Here is a 17946-nt window from a genome sequence, read left to right on the forward strand (position 1 = left end):
AGTCCGATGGAAGTCCGATCGTGTGTACGAGGCTTTACCTGTTAATCCCACAATACAATCTTAGAGTTCTTGGAGATGTAATTTAGCATAATCTTCCACATGACAGATCTGTATTTTTGGTAATTTAAATTATGAGAACGAATGCATCACATCAATTTGTTCAAGTATATCACTTAATCTGTAAGCATTGTTTGAATGTAGATCTAATGCATGGTCAGATATGTTGAAAATTTCAACTGTTTCTATGGGGGTACTTACTTTGTTTCGTAGTCAGGTCTGCTGTTTACCCCAAGGAGGGCAACCTCTTCTCCCAAGCACCACTCCATACCCAACCAGGTTTACACTGTGTACTTGTATTCTGAATCCTGTCCACCAGCACCATTGTATGTTATGAGTCTCACCAGCCCAACTGGCCAAACTGTGTACTAGCCCACAGCATATACTTCCACTCGGGTAGTCAGGAATCCTCTTTGAAGAACACCACTTGAGTCAAAAGCAAAGTCCATCTTCTTTTATTTGGCAATAAAGAGTACAATGCTATGCGCACACCATGGCCCGGATCCACAAAGAACTTACGGCGGCGTATCTATTGATACGCCGCGTAAGTTCTACGATGCGCCCTCGTATCTTTGTTTTGTATTCACAAAACAAGATACGCCGGAATGTGGGCTAGATCCGACTGACATACGTCTTAGTACGCCGTCGGATCTAAGGTGCATATTTACGATGGCCGCTAGGTGGCGCTTCTGTTGATTTCCGCATAGAGTATGCAAATTAGCTAGATACACCGATCCTCAAACGTACGTCTGCCCGGCGCATCTTTTTACGTTGGCTTTTTTCGGCGTAACTTTACCCCAGGGTCTATGAGGCGTACGCAATGTTAAGTATGGATGTGGGGACAGCGTAAAATTTTCCGTCGTTTGCGTAAAACATTCGCGAATAGGGCTTTGCGTAAATTACGTTCACGTCGAAAGTATTGACTATTTGCGACGTGATTTCGAGAGCATGCGCACTGGGATACCCCCACGGACGGCGAATGCGCCGTTAAAAAAAACGTCATTTATGTGGGGTCAAGATGCATTAACATAAAACACGCCCACATCTTAGTTATTTGAATTCCGCGCCCTTACGCCGACACATTTACACTACGCCGCCGTAGCTTACGGCGCAAAAATGGATACGGAAAATACGCTGTAAGTTACGGCGGCGTAGTGTATCTGAGATACGCTACGCCTGCCTAAAGATAGGCAGATCTTTGTGGATCTGGTCCCATATCTCCTGTGCTAATAAGCACACATTTAGTCTAATGATATAATGCATCTTACCTATCATTCTATTTTCCCGCCTATCAGGTGTCCAATCATAGCAGAAGAGGATGGGAGAAGACATCGAGGACTTGTAGGGAGCGTGGAGGACAGCGCTGACCCGAGACGGGAAAGCACACTGGCAGCATTTGATGGGGCACACTGGCGGCAATTGATGGGGCAAACTGGCGGAAATTTATAGGGCAAACTGGCGGCAATTGATGGGGCAATCTGGCGGCAATTGATGGGGCAAACTGGCGGCAATTGATGGGGCACACTGGCAGCAATCAATGGTTACAGTAGCTGCCTTTGATGGCACAGTGGTGGCAATTTACGGGTACAGTGGCTGCGTTTTTCATGGGAACAGTGGCTGAGCTTGGTGGGCACAGTGGCTGCGCTTGATGGCACAGTGGCAGCGTTTAATGGCCACAGTAGTGACAATTTATGGGTACAGTGGCTGCGTTTGATGGGCACAGTGGCTGCGTTTGATGGGCTCAGTGGCTGCATTTGATGGGCACAGCGGCTGCGTTTGATGGGCACAGTGGCTGCGTTTGATGGGCCCAGTGGCTGCGTTGGATGGGCACAGTGGCTGCGTTTGATGGGCACAGTGGCTGTGTTTGATGTGCACAGTGGCTGCGTTGGATGGGCACAGGGGCTGCATTGGATGGGCACAGTGGCTGCACTGGATGGGCACAGTGGCTACGTTTGATGGGCATAGTGCCCCCCCCCCCTAATGACAATGCTGCTGTCCAAAGGCGTCTTTGTTGCTACTTAATCCAGAGTGAGTGTGCTCTAATACAGGACACGAGTTACTGGCCAAATTACCAGGAGAAAACAGAGTGGAAAAAGCCAAGAAATGAAATGAAAACTAATGAAGCCAACACATCTAATGTTTGATAAGCTGCGATATATTCCATTTTTAGTTTTGGGTTTAATGCCGCTTTAATCATTCCCTACTCTTCCAAAAACAAAAAAGGCCTTACATGAGCTTTAATTCACTAAAAACAATTATTTAATTGAATGCATTAGTTTTCCTTTTTTTAGGTTTGTAGAAGTCATAGAAAAGTTAAACTAGCTAAGTGGTCTGCAGCTGTGTCCTCATCAAGAAATAATGTCCCCTTATCCATTCAGTGGTCTATTATTGTCAATTACAAGGGAATTCCAAGTACACATTGAGTCATGTAGTAATGTGCCCTTAGTATCATTTCCAAGTACATTATTTTTGATTTCCAGCCTCTAGGACACAGTGATCCACATACTCCCACTGGGCTGTATTTTAAGGCTGAAGGCGAGGGACTGGAAAAAATGCAACTTATTTCTGGGTATACTAAATTTATACACAAATACCTGTGATGTAGAATAGACATATGTCTTGATTAGTATAGAGAGAAAGAGATAGCAGAGAATTAGATAGGTGAGGTAAAGACAGAAGGGAGAGGGAGATAGACAGAGAGGGGGAGGGGAGAGAGAGAGGGAGGGGGAGATGGAGGAAAAGGAGAGCGATATAAAACATACAAGGGGGGTAAGAGAGAGATTGGGAGAGGGAAGATAGAGAGGGGAAGGGAGAAAGATAGAGAGAGAAGAGTGATAGATGGGGAGGGGGGGGGGTGAAAGAGAGAAAGATAGATGGAGAGAGTAGGGGAGAAGGAGAGGGGGGATAGAGAGAGGAATGGGAGGAGGGAGATACAACATACATGGGGGGTGAGAGAGAGATTGGGAGAGGGGAGATAGAGAGAGGAGGGGAGAAAGACAGAGAGAGGAGAGTGATAGATGTAGAGGGGGGAGAAAGGGAGAGGGGAGAGGTAGATGGAGAGAGCAGGGGAGAAGGAGAGGGGGGGTAGAGAGAGAAAGGGAGGGGGGAGAAATATGGAAAGAGGGCAGATAGTGAGAAGTGGAGAGAGGGAGAGAAATAGTGAGAAGGGGAGAGAGAGATGGGGGGAGAGGAAGATAGAGAGAAGAAAAAGAGAGGAGCAGGAGTGGGTAGATAGAGAGAGAAGGGGAAGAGAGAGAGCGGGAGGGGAGAGATGGAGACATAGAGAGGAGGGCAGGGGAAGAGAGATGGAGTGGAGACTAAGAGTGACAGAGTATAGTACCGTATAAAACAATTTATCAAGGCGCGTTTCGTCATACGTTGACGTTCTCAATGATTGATCCTCATTGAGAACGTCAACGTATGACGAAACGCGCCTCGGTCGACGGCGTGCAGTGACGTCACCGCGTTTACGCTAGGAGGAAGTGGATCTCGTGATCAGCTGTGGTCTGTGTGAAACTAGGATGTACCTTATGTTGTGATACCAACCTCTGGGATATCCTGTTCTGGATTTCAAATAACGCTTATTTTAAGCTAATTTCTGGTAAGCCTCAGTCCATGTGGTGGTGGTTCACAAGTTTGCAAGTGCACTGGGGTGCTGTCTGTCCCGAACATTTCATCGTATTCACTGGACTTTATTCATTTTTATGTTTTTCACATAAGGACTTGATTGAATTTTCTTAGTTGGCGCAATTTTTTATTTTTATTTTTTATTTTTTATTTATGCTTGTGTTAGATCACGTGATTGCTGCCTTCTGTGATTTTAATTTATCACGTATTATATTTTTGGGTTAGCGCAATTTTTCTTCTTTATTAAGAGTGACAGAGAGAGGGAGAGGGAAAATCAAGAGAGGAGGGTAGAGGGATAGAAACACAGAGAAGAAGGAGAATAAAGTGGTGGAGATAGATAGGGGGTAGGGGGCCAAGAAGGAGATAAAGAGAGAAAAGAAAGGAGAGATAAAGACAGAAGGGAGATAGACAGAGAGGGGGAGGGGAGAGAGGGAGATAGAGAAAAGGGAGGGGAAGATACAACATAGATGGAGGGGAGATAGAGAGAGAGAAAAAATAGAAATATGGGGGAGGGGGGGGGGGAGAGAGGAGAGGAAGATGGAGAGAGGAGGGGAGACAGAGAGAGTGGGGGGTGGAAAGGGAAGCGATAGAGAGAGGAAGGGAGAGGGGAAAGAGAGATGGGGAGAGAGGAGATAGAGAGAAGAGGAGAGGAGGAGAGAAAGAGTGAGGGGGTGAGAGAGAGAAGGGAGAGGGAGATAGAGAGAAGGGGAAAGGAGAGGAGCGGGAGATGGGAGAGAGTAAGAGAGAGGGGGATGAATAGGGAAGAGGGCAGAGGGAGAGAGACACAGAAAGAAAGAAGAGAGATGGAGACAGACGGGGGGAAGGAAAGAGAGAGATGGGGGAGGGGGGAGGGAAATAGAGAGAGAGATGGGAGAGGAAGATATATGGGGGATTGGTGCAGTGAAGGAGACAGAGAGAGGAAAGGAGAAGGTGAGATAAAGAGAGAAGGGAGAGGGAGATAGACAGAGAGGGGGGAGGGGATGGAGAGAGGGAGATACAACATAGATTGAGGGGGGGTGAGAGAAGGATTAGGAGAGGGGAGATAAGAGAGAGGAGGGGAGAAGAAGGCGAGATAGATTGGGGGGGAGAAGAGGATGGAGAGAGAAGGGGAGAAGGAGAGAGTGGGGGAGTGGGTGGAAAGGCAAGGAGGAGATAGAGAGAAGAAGGGGGAGAGAGATAGGGAGAGGGGAGATAGAAAGGAGAGCGGAAAGAGTGAGGGGAGAGAGAGAACAGAGAGGGAGACAGAGAGAAGGAGAAAGGAGAGGATCAGGAGTGGGGAAATAGAGAGAGGAGGGGGAGGAAGAGCGATAGAGAGGGGGGAGAGGGAGGGAGATAGAGGAGGGCAGAGGAAGAGAGAGAGAGAGAGAGAGGGGAGTTTGAAAGTGACAGAGAGGGGGAGGGGGGATAGAGAGAGGAGGTTAGCGGGAGAGAAACAGAGAGAGAGAGAGAGAGAGCAAGAGAGAGAGAGAAGGGAGATGGAGATAGAAGGGGGCATAGAGAAAGGAGGAGAGAGAGAGCCTTATTTGGATAGGAATAAGTACACTGTATTTTTAAAAGTATTGGGACATCTGCCTTTACACTCACATGAACTTTAATGGCATCACAGTCTTAGTCTGTAGGGTTCGATACTGGGTTGGCCCACCCTTTGCAGTTATAACAGCTTCAACTCTTCTGGGAAGGCTGTTAAGATAAGGGTATAGAGAGGAGGGGAGAGGGAGATTGAGATAAGGGTATAGAGAGGAGAGGAGGGGAGAGGGAGATTGAGATAAAGGTGTAGAGAGGAGGGGAGAGGGAGATTAAGATAAAGGTATAGAGAGGCGGGGAGAGGGTGATTGAGATACAGGTATGGAGAGGAGGGGAGAGGGAGATTGAGATAAAGGTATAGAGAGGAGGGGGGGGGGTTGAGATAAAGATATAGAGAGGAGGGGAAAGACAGATTGAGATAAAGGTATAGAGAGGAGGGGAGAGGGAGATTGAGATAAGGGTATAGAGAGGAGGGGAGGGGGAGATTGAGATAAAGGTATAGAGAGGAGGGGAGAGGGAGATTGAGATAAAGGTATAGAGAGGAAGGGAGAGGGAGATTGAGATAAAGGTATAGAGAGGAGGGGAGAGGGAGATTGAGATAAAGGTATAGAGAGGAGGGGAGAGGGAGATTGAGATAAAGGTATAGAGAGGCGGGGAGAGGGAGATTGAGATAAAGGTATAGAGAGGAGGGGAGAGGAGAGGGAGATTGAGATAAAGGTATAGAGAGGAGGGGAGAGGGAGATTGAGATAAAGGTATAGAGAGGCGGGGAGAGGGAGATTGAGATAAAGGTGTAGAGAGGAGGGGTGAGGGAGATTGAGATAAAGGTATAGAGAGGCGGGGAGAGGGAGATTGAGATACAGGTATAGAGAGGAGGGGAGGGGGAGATTGAGATAAAGGTATAGAGAGGAGGGGAGGGGGAGATTGAGATAAAGGTATATTGAGGCAGGGAGAGGGAGATTGAGATAAAGGTATAGAGAGGAGGGGAGAGGGAGATTGAGATAAAGGTATAGAGAGGAGGGGAGAGGGAGATTGAGATAAAGGTATAGAGAGGCGGGGAGAGGGAGATTGAGATAAAGGTATAGAGAGGAGGGGAGAGGAGAGGGAGATTGAGATAAAGGTATAGAGAGGAGGGGAGAGGGAGATTGAGATAAAGGTATAGAGAGGCGGGGAGAGGGAGATTGAGATAAAGGTGTAGAGAGGAGGGGTGAGGGAGATTGAGATAAAGGTATAGAGAGGCGGGGAGAGGGAGATTGAGATACAGGTATAGAGAGGAGGGGAGGGGGAGATTGAGATAAAGGTATAGAGAGGAGGGGAGGGGGAGATTGAGATAAAGGTATAGAGAGGCAGGGAGAGGGAGATTGAGATAAAGGTATAGAGAGGAGGGGAGAGGGAGATTGAGATAAAGGTATAGAGAGGAGGGGAGAGGGAGATTGAGATACAGGTATAGAGAGGCGGGGAGAGGGAGTTTGAGATAAAGGTATAGAGAGGCGGGGAGAGGGAGATTGGGATATAGGTATAGAGAGGAGGGGAGAGGGAGATTGAGATAAAGGTATAGAGAGGAGGGGAGAGGGAGATTGAGATAAAGGTATAGAGAGGGGGGAGAGGAAGATTGAGATAAAGGTATAGAGAGGAGGGGAGAGGGAGATTGAGATAAAGGTATAGAGAGGAGGGGAGAGGGAGATTGAGATAAAGGTATAGAGAGGAGGGGAGAGGGAGATTGAGATAAAGGTATAGAGAGGAGGGGAGAGGGAGATTGAGATAAAGGTATAGAGAGGAGGGGAGAGGGAGATTGAGATAAAGGTATAGAGAGGCGGGGAGAGGGAGATTGAGATAAAGGTGTAGAGAGGAGGGGAGAGGGAGATTGAGATAAAGGTATAGAGAGGCGGGGAGAGGGAGATTGAGATAAAGGTATAGAGAGGAGGGGAGATTGAGATAAAGGTATAGAGAGGAGGGGAGGGGGAGATTGAGATAAAGGTATAGAGAGGAGGGGAGAGGGAGATTGAGATAAAGGTATAGAGAGGAGGGGAGAGGGAGATTGAGATAAAGGTATAGAGAGGAGGGGAGAGGGAGATTAAGATACAGGTATAGAGAGGAGGGGAGAGGGAGATTGAGATAAAGGTATAGAGAGGAGGGGAGGGGGAGATTGAGATAAAGGTATAGAGAGGAGGGGAGGGGGAGATTGAGATAAGGGTATAGAGAGGAGGGGAGAGGGAGATTGAGATAAGGGTATAGAGAGGAGGGGAGGGGGAGATTGAGATAAAGGTATAGAGAGGAGGGGAGGGGGAGATTGAGATAAAGGTATAGAGAGGAGGGGAGGGGGAGATTGAGATAAGGGTATAGAGAGGAGGGGAGGGGGAGATTGAGATAAGGGTATAGAGAGGAGGGGAGAGGGAGATTGAGATAAGGGTATAGAGAGGAGGGGAGGGGGAGATTGAGATAAAGGTATAGAGAGGAGGGGAGAGGGAGATTGAGATAAGGGTATAGAGAGGAGGGGAGGGGGAGATTGAGATAAAAGTATAGAGAGGAGGGGAGGGGGAGATTGGGATATAGGTATAGAGAGGAGGGGAGAGGGAGATTGAGATAAGGGTATAGAGAGGAGGGGAGAGGGAGATTGAGATAAAGGTATAGAGAGGAGGGGAGAGGGAGATTGAGATAAAGGTATAGAGAGGAGGGGAGAGGGAGATTGAGATAAAGGTATAGAGAGGCGGGGAGAGGGAGATTGAGATAAAGGTATAGAGAGGAGGGGAGAGGGAGATTGAGATAAAGGTATAGAGAGGAGGGGAGAGGGAGATTGAGATAAAGTTATAGAGAGGAGGGGAGAGGGAGATTGAGATAAAGGTATAGAGAGGCGGGGAGAGGGAGATTGAGATAAAGGTGTAGAGAGGAGGGGAGAGGGAGATTGAGATAAAGGTATAGAGAGGCGGGGAGAGGGAGATTGAGATAAAGGTATAGAGAGGAGGGGAGGGGGAGATTGAGATAAAGGTATAGAGAGGAGGGGAGGGGGAGATTGAGATAAAGGTATAGAGAGGAGGGGAGGGGGAGATTGAGATAAGGGTATAGAGAGGAGGGGAGGGGGAGATTGAGATAAAGGTATAGAGAGGAGGGGAGAGGGAGATTGAGATAAAGGTATAGAGAGGTGGGGAGAGGGAGATTGAGATAAGGGTATAGAGAGGAGGGGAGGGGGAGATTGAGATAAAGGTATAGAGAGGCGGGGAGAGGGAGATTGAGATAAAGGTATAGAGAGGAGGGGAGGGGGAGATTAAGATAAAGGTATAGAGAGGTGGGGAGAGGGAGATTGAGATAAGGGTATAGAGAGGAGGGGAGAGGGAGATTGAGATAAGGGTATAGAGAGGAGGGGAGGGGGAGATTGAGATAAAGGTATAGAGAGGAGGGGAGGGGGAGATTGAGATAAAGGTATAGAGAGGAGGGGAGGGGGAGATTGAGATAAGGGTATAGAGAGGAGGGGAGGGGGAGATTGAGATAAGGGTATAGAGAGGAGGGGAGAGGGAGATTGAGATAAGGGTATAGAGAGGAGGGGAGGGGGAGATTGAGATAAAGGTATAGAGAGGCGGGGAGAGGGAGATTGAGATAAAGGTATAGAGAGGAGGGGAGGGGGAGATTAAGATAAAGGTATAGAGAGGCGGGGAGAGGGAGATTGAGATAAGGGTATAGAGAGGAGGGGAGAGGGAGATTGAGATAAAGGTATAGAGAGGAGGGGAGGGGGAGATTGAGATAAGGGTATAGAGAGGAGGGGAGAGGGAGATTGAGATAAGGGTATAGAGAGGAGGGGAGGGGGAGATTGAGATAAAGGTATAGAGAGGCGGGGAGAGGGAGATTGAGATAAAGGTATAGAGAGGAGGGGAGGGGGAGATTAAGATAAAGGTATAGAGAGGAGGGGAGAGGGAGATTGAGATAAAGGTATAGAGAGGTGGGGAGGGGGAGATTAAGATAAAGGTATAGAGAGGAGGGGAGAGGGAGATTGAGATAAAGGTATAGAGAGGAGGGGAGGGGGAGATTAAGATAAAGGTATAGAGAGGAGGGGAGAGGGAGATTGAGATAAAGGTATAGAGAGGTGGGGAGGGGGAGAGGACAGGAAGATAATTTAAAAAAAGGTGCTGATTTGCTCAATATAAATAACAGCAGGAATAAACCACAAGGGTACAACTGGATTGTGGGCCTGCATATGTGAGCAAACGACCCACAAGCCAACCTAGCTGATTGTACACTGTTTATCAATGTGTATGATACTGTCCTGGTTTGTCAAGAGTGTAGATCAGGGGTCTCCAAATTTTCTAAACAAAGGGCCAGTTTACTGTCCTTAAGACATTTGGGGGGCCGGACTGTGGCCATTGGGGGTAGAAAAGGTCCAGATGTCAGTGGAAAAAACAATACCCCACCTTTGGTGTCAGTGGGAGGAATTGTACCCTATCGTTGGTGTCATTGGGAGGAATTTTTCCCCATTATTGGTGTCATTGGGAGAAATTTTTCCCCATTATTGGTGTCATTGGGAGGAATTTTGCCCCATTATTGGTGTCATTGGGAAGAATTTTGCCCCGTTATTGGTGTCATTGGGAGGAATTATGCCCTTTCATTGGAGCCAGCGGTGGAGGAAATGACGCCTCATTGTTGGTATCAGTGGATGAAATAGTGCCCCAAGGGCCTTATAAATGCAAACAAAGGGCTGAATCTGGCCCCAGGGCTGCAGTTTGGAGGCCACTGGTGTAGAGCATCCAAATAATGTTGGTTTAATGCTTCCTGCAGCACTCAAATTATTTTAGTTCTTTTATTTAACAGAATCACCATCAGTGTTCCATCATCAACCAAGCTTTCAGACAGCTGTCCGTTCTTCCTCTGGCTAGAAACACTGCCTATATAATGTGGCTGTCTTACTTAGCAACGAAATGCACATGCACCAAACTAAGAGGCATACAGAAAAATAAGGCTGTGTATTTACAATTGAAATCTATATTCCATGACACTTACTCCGACCTCATGGCACTTACTCCGACCTCATGGCACTTACTCCGGCCTCATGGCTCTTACTCCGGCCTCATGGCTCTTACTCCGGCCTCATGGCTCTTACTCCGGCCTCATGGCTCTTACTCCGGCCTCATGGCTCTTACTCCGGCCTCATGGCTCTTACTCCGGCCTCATGGCTCTTACTCTGGCCTCATGGCTCTTACTCCGGCCTCATGGCTCTTACTCTGGCCTCATGGCTCTTACTCTGGCCTCATGGCTCTTACTCCGGCCTCATGGCTCTTACTCTGGCCTCATGGCTCTTACTCCGGCCTCATGGCTCTTACTCCGGCCTCATGGCTCTTACTCTGGCCTCATGGCTCTTACTCCGGCCTCATGGCTCTTACTCTGGCCTCATGGCTCTTACTCTGGCCTCATGGCTCTTACTCTGGCCTCATGGTACTTACTCCGGCCTCAAAATGAATTGGCAGAAATCGTCACTGGTGCCCTTTTCGTCTCAAGACCGTTCCTGTAGAGATACATGGTGCCCTCTTAGAGTAGTGTCCTCATTTAAATACTTGGGAATCATTATTACATTATCTCCCTCAGATGCTTTTAAGGCACATTTAAACCCATTACTCCTAATGATTAAATCTAAACTTTATGTTTGGGCCAAACTTCCCCTCTCTGTTCCTTGTAGAATTAATTTAGTAAAGATAATTCTAAATGCTTGTATGTGACGTCTCGTATGCCTATCTCAGTGCCGCATACTAGCTCATTATGAAATACTTACCTTAGAACAAGGCGTCAGTAACTTACCTGGTCCACGCCAAGGTAGCTGACATGTTGCCTCGGCGTGTCTTCCGGACATCGCAGCTCCAGCGATGCGAGTGGCTGGAGCTGCGATGTCGTCACTCCCGCACATGCGCATGGGAGACTTCTTTCCGGCAAGGTCTGGCATCTGCCAGGCCTAAAGCCGAGAATCCCCTGTGCGCATGCGCCACTGCAGTCAGCGGCTCATTGTGAGGGGAATATCTCCTTAACTGTAAAGGTTTAGGAGATATTTTTTTTACCTATAGGTAAGCCTTATTATAGGCTTACCTGTAGGCAAAAGTTCCAAAAATGACTATACAACCACTTTAATAGAAACATTATTTATGGCTCGTAAAACTGTGGCACTTAAATGGATTCAGCCCACTCCTCTCTCTATGCATACATGGCTTTGGTTAGTAAATCAGGTATTGCCTTATGAGAAGCTTATTCTTGAACACAGAGGTTGCCCAGATAAATATAACAAGGTTTGGGATGCGTGGTGTACTTCTGATCTCACTGTATCTCAATGCTTGAAGTAACGATAATAAATTATTTTGTGTTTCTTCGTTATAAACATGTGTATCAGGATTGGTTTAAAGAAGAGGTCTGTATGAATGCTTTTGCAAAATATCAATGCACTGTATATGTACCCTAGGGGCTAGATTCAGGTAGGGGGACGTAATTTTGTGCGGGCGTAGCGTATCCTATTTACGCTACGCCTCCGCAACTTAGACGGGCAAGTGCAGTATTCACAAAGCACTTGCTCCGTAAGTTGCGGCGGCGTAGCGTAAATCAGCCGGCGTAAGCGCGCCAAATTCAAATTGAGAAGAGGTGGGCGTGTTTTATGTAAATAAAACATGACCCCACGTAAATGACGTCTTTAATGAACGGCGCGTGCGCCGTTCGTGAAAGAAACCCAGTGCGCATGCTCGAAATCCCGCCGCAAATGGTCAATGCTTTCGACGTGGACGTAATTTCCGCAAAGCCCTATTCGCGAATGATTTACGCAAACGACGTAAAATTGTCAAAATTTGACGCGGGAACAATGTCCATACTTAACATTGCGTACGCCTCATAATAGCAGGAGCAACCTTACGCCAAAAAAGCCTAACGTAAACGATGTAAAAAAATAGCGCCGGGCATACGTACGTTTCTGAATCGGCGTATCTAGTCATTTACATATTCTACGCCGAACTCAACGGAAGCGCCACCTAGCGTCCAGCGTAAATATTGCACCCTAAGATACGACGGCGTAGGAGACTTACGCCGCTCGTATCTTAGCCTAATTTAAGCGTATCTGGTTTCCAGAATACGCTTAAATTTACGACGGCGTAGATTTAGAGTTACGACGGCGTAACTCTACGTGAATCTAGCCCTATGTGCTCATGTTGAGCGCATTGTTTATTGTCCCCGTTTTATACCTTTTTCAATAAAATAAAATGAAAAAATCAATATTCCAAACGGCAGCACTGGTGCGTGCGACGTGCAGACCAATGATAGCTTCCACAAGCTTGCATTTTTCTCATCCATGCAGCATTAATGCACAGCCTAATGCAAATATATGATAGTAAATCAGGCCCAGAGAGTGTGAGCTTACTTACTGCCATCTGCTGGCCATTGGACATACTCACACTGTGACCCAACAACATTACTGTTGTTTCATGGCTCGCATGGGTAATGCCGCGTACACACGACCGTTTTTCAGGTTATAAAAAATGACGTGTTTTTTTATGTCATTAAAAACTATTGTGTGTGGTCTCCAGAGCATTTTTCACGATGGCCATTAAAAATTTCTAACATGCTCTATTTTTTCACGCCGTTTTTAACGTTGTCGTTTTTAAGGTTGTAAAAAATGGTCGTGTGTGTGCTTTAACGACGTGAAAAAAACGTGCGTGCTCAGAAGCAAGTTATGAGAGGGGAGCGCTCGTTCTGGTAAAACTAGCGTTCGTAATGGAGTAAGCACATTCATCACACTGTAACAAACTGAAAAGCGCAAATCGTCTTTTACTAACACGGAATCAGCAAAAGCTGCTCCAAGGGTGGCGTCATTCGCATGGAACTTCCCCTTTATAGTGCCGTCGTACGTGTTGTACGTCACCGCGCTTTGCTAGAGCATTTTTTTTTCACGATCGTGTGTAGGCAAGGCCGTTTTAATGATCGTCGCTTTTTTTTATCTATCCAAAACGTCATTTTTTAGAACCCGAAAAACGGTCCTGTGTACGCGGCATTAGGGTTAGAACTTTTTTTTTTTATTTATTCCCAAAAGAACAAAAGACTAGCAGACTTTACTGGTACCAGAAAGGGACACTCAGACATTATTATAAAAAAGTTATAGCCAGATTCACGTATCGCGGCGTATCTTTATGCCGGCGTAGCGTATCCCATTTGCACTACGCCGACGTAACATAGTGAGGCAAGTACTGTATTCACAAAGCACTTGCTCCCTAAGTTACGTCAGCGTAGCGCAAATAGGCCGGCGTAACCCCGCCTAATTCAAAGTAGGCATGTAGTGGGCGGGCTACATTTAAATTACCCATGGTGACCCCATGTAAATGAGGGCCGTTCGTACGGCGTATGCTCAGAATCACGTCGCAAATACTCCCTACGTAACGACGTTGGCTCAATGCTTTCGACGTGAACGTAACCTACGCCCAGCCCCATTCACGTACGCTTACGCAAACGACGTAAAATACGACGGCTGTTCCGTCGTCCATACCTTGCATGGGCTGCGCCATTTTTTTGGTGGTTTATCTTTACGCCGGCGTATGTCTTACGTAAACGGCGTATCTTACTGCGACGGGCATACGTACGTTCGTGAATCGGCGTATCTTGCTCATTTACATATTCAACGCGTAAATCCACATACACGCCCCTAGCGGCCAGCGTAAATATGCACATAAGATACGACGGCATAGGAGACTTACGCCGGTCGTATCTTAGCCAAATTTAAGCGTATCTGGTTTCAAGAATACGCTTAAATATACGACGGCGCGCATTTGGACTTACGACGGCGTATCTACTGATACGCCGTCGGAAGTCTTTTTGAATCCGGCTAACATCTGGTACTGTGCAATTGATATAATGTTTAAATATTTTGCTATTGTTTTAATACCTAATTTAGAAACGCTAATAAAGATATTGAAATGAAAAAGTAAGTATTTATTACAGAATATAATTAAAAAACATCATAAAAGCATGAAAAAAGTACTCTGGTAAGATGATGCAAGCCATACAATCGAACTACAATAGATGTTTGCTATATGCTTTTATGATTTTTAATTATATTCTGTAATAAATACTTACTTTTTTTATAATAATGTCTGACCATCCCTTTTTGGTACCAGCAAAGTCCACTAGTCTTTTTTTTGGATATGAACTTTATGGATGAGGTACCCTATATATAGCCTGTCTCGTATAACAGAAATATTTCAGGCGCCCCCACGTGGGCGTCGTCCTTTTACTAACTCCTCCCCTTTACAAATGTTTCTATGGCAATGACTCAACCAAAGATATGCTCCCCCATGAAGTCTTCATTACCCTGGGATCCTTACATGATCTCTTAACAATAAACAACATACAGGAAGAGAAGCAAAGTACTTTTTTGGGACCTGGAGGGGGGCCTCCCTGATGGACACAGAGAGGGCTTCTGTTAGAGAGTCTGTTAGATGTTCAGCGCCCCCCATCTCTGCAGGCGCCTGGGTGCAATGCACCCTGTGCCCCCTGCCTAGGATCGGCCCTGCATGGCACCTGCCCACACTACCAATACCTAGTTTAATGATCATGGTACCACTGTGCTTGATTAGCCAGCAAACTGACCTAACCCCTATAGAGAATCTGTGGGGTATTGTGAAGAGGAAGATGAGAGACACCAGACCCAACAATGCAGACAAGCTGAAGGCGGCTATCAAAGCAACCTGGGTTTTTATAACACCTCAGCAGTGCCACAGACTGATTACCTCCCTGCCACGCCGCATTCATGCAGTCATTTATGCAAAAGGAGCTCCGACCAATTATTGAGTGCATACTATACTGTACATGGAGATACTTTTTAGTAACCCAATATTTCTGCATTGGGGGGTAAAATCTTGCGCCAAATACAAATATAAATGAAATAAATACAAGTAAAAAATAGAAAAATAAAATAAAATTGAATGCTGAGCTGCTCCTGACGACGTGGCAATCACGAAACGTACGTCGAGGCGCACTGGTCACGCACGATTAACGTACTTCCGGTGACGCTGGCTCTCCTTCCTTGAGAGCTGGAACGCACGCTGCATGCCGCTCATCAGGCCTCCAGTAAGCATAGACCGTCTCTCCATCTACACTCAACGCCATTCAACCTCAGTGCCGGGGATAGGCACTATTCAAGTAAGAGGCCACTTGGCGTTGTTCTGTTCTTAATCCATTTTAATAAAAGGTATTATTCTATGGCGATCTTCCTCTTCTTTTTTTGACAAACTTCATGTGGTGTGGAGAGTAGCAGTATCAAGACAACAAGAAGTTAGCCTGGAATCCATGGTTGATTTTATGCCTTATTTGACCTCCCTTTTAATTAAGGTGGTCAACATCTTGTGGTAAGGTGCCATACATGTGCACTTTTGTGGTGATCTGCTCTTTTTCTGGCGGAGGTGGAAACCTGTATTAACTAAGTGGAATCATCCTGAAAGTTTTTTTTTTTATTCATTTATTTCTACTTATGGACTTTTTTTCTGCACATTAACTATTTTCCTCCCAATTGGGAGTTTGCACTAATCATGAACATTTATGTATTGTTGTGGCATTTTTAACCTCCCTGGCGGTATGATTCTGTCTGGAATTACGTACCAAAAGAGGTACAATTATTTTGCAAGGAAATTTGGCGTTTTATACTGTAGGCCTGTAATTTTTAGAAATAACTCACTTAAATCTGACCAAGCAAAAGTCTTGTAGGTATCCCGGGTATGATTTTTTTTTAAAACAAAATTATAAATTATAATATAATAAATAATTATAAATAATTATAACAAATAATAATATAATTATAATAAAAATTATTCAATAATGTAATCAACTCAAAATCACTGATATTTGCTCAGTTGCAGAATTGTCGGTCATTATTTTATTTTTTTTATGACGAATTTCCCCACAAATCGCTATCGCACATTTCTGCAAGTGATTGTAATTTATTATCGCTGTTTTCTAGCTGATCTAAAACCATTTTTGACATAAAGGGACACTTTTGGACAATCTACAGTTTTTAGGCAGAAAGAACAGTTTTTATTATATAAAAGTACATGTAGGGCACTGGGCAGACCACTAGGGACAAGGGGGGTGTGTATTTTTTACATACAGTGCTGTAATCTATAAGATTACAGTATACTGTATGTAAAGTGTTTGTTTACTTTTTTGAATTTGGCGCCGTTCTCCGCTCCCGTGCGTCGTAACGTCGCAGGGAGCGGAGATCGGCGGCACACGGGGAGACTGTGAATCGAGCGAGGTCCCGCTCGCTCACACAGCGCGGTGGCCTTCGCTGGATCCAGGGACAAGGTAAGTAACTTGCCTGTGGATCCAGCGAAAGGTAAGCCGCGCCGCTGCACACTCTGCACGTCCACCCCGAGCGTGACTCGGGGATACCGATCCTAGCATAAAAAATCAACCCCGAGTCACGCTCGGGTTTACCGCCAGGGGGGTTAATATGTACATTTGGATTTACTCATCACTTAATACGAATCAAAATTTCTGCATTAAAAATACTTTTTTTGTAAAATTCTAATTTTTCGAGATACTGAATTTGGGGTTTTCACTAGCTGTAAGCCAAATTAAAAGAAAGAAAAGCTTGAAATGTATCACTCTGTGTGTAACGCATCTATATAAAATATATGTGTTTCAGTTTTTAAATTGAATTACTGAAATAAATTAACTTTTTTATGATATTCTAATGCACCTTTAAGTATGTTCTCGAAATAAAACCAATACAAATATTCTAAAAAAAATAAAAAAATAAAGTTGAAATTGTATTCCTCTGCTTACAGAAAATATCTCGTTTTGAGGGTCTTTAGCAAAATTTCAAGCCAAAAGAAGGGTGTAAAAATAGGAAAACTGATTTAACCACTTACGCCCCAGATCATTTTGCTGGCCAAAGACCAGGCCCCTTTTTGTGTCGCTTTAACTGACAATTGCGCGGTCGTGCGACGTGGCCCCCAAACAAAGTTGACGTTCTTTTTTTCCCCACAAATAGAGTTATCTTTTGGTGGTATTTGATCAAATTTCTTGCACTATAAACAAAAATAGAGCGACCATTTTGAAAAAAATGCAATATTTTTTACTTTTATATCCCCCAAAAATATATAAAAAAAACATTTTTTTTCCTTAGTTTAGGCCGGTACGTATTCTTCTACATATTTTTGGTAAAAAAAAAATGCAATAAACGTTTATTAAGCTATGAGAAAGCACTGAGTATCGGTGCAAAACGTCAGCTGTGTATCCCATTTTCACCTTTGATGTGGATTATAGTGTATTCCATTTTACCATTAAAGGACAATTTAGGAAACTTTTCCAGGAGTGCGGCTGTCCAAATATTTTCTTTTTTGTTTTCCAATAAACGTTTATTGATTGGTTTGCGCAAAAGTTATAATGTCTACAAAATAGGTGATCATTTTATGCCATTTTTACTAGTAATGGCGGCGATCTGTGACTTTATGGCGGACACTTTTGACACCATTTTGGGACCATTGTCATTTTTACAGCGATCAGTGCTATAAAAATGCACTGTCAGGCCCCGTACACACCATAGAATCCATCCGCAGATAAATCCCAGCAAATGGGTTTCAGCGGATAGATCCTATGGTGTGTACACGCCAGCGGATCTTTTTCCGCGGATAAATCTCCCCTGGGATGGATTCCAGCAGATCGGATATTTGCTGACATGCACAACAAATCCATCTGCTGGAGTCCATCCCAACGGATGGATCCGCTCGTCTGTACAGACT

Source organism: Rana temporaria, chromosome 4, assembly GCF_905171775.1.
Source record: "Rana temporaria chromosome 4, aRanTem1.1, whole genome shotgun sequence".
Classification (NCBI taxonomy): Eukaryota; Metazoa; Chordata; class Amphibia; order Anura; family Ranidae; genus Rana; species Rana temporaria.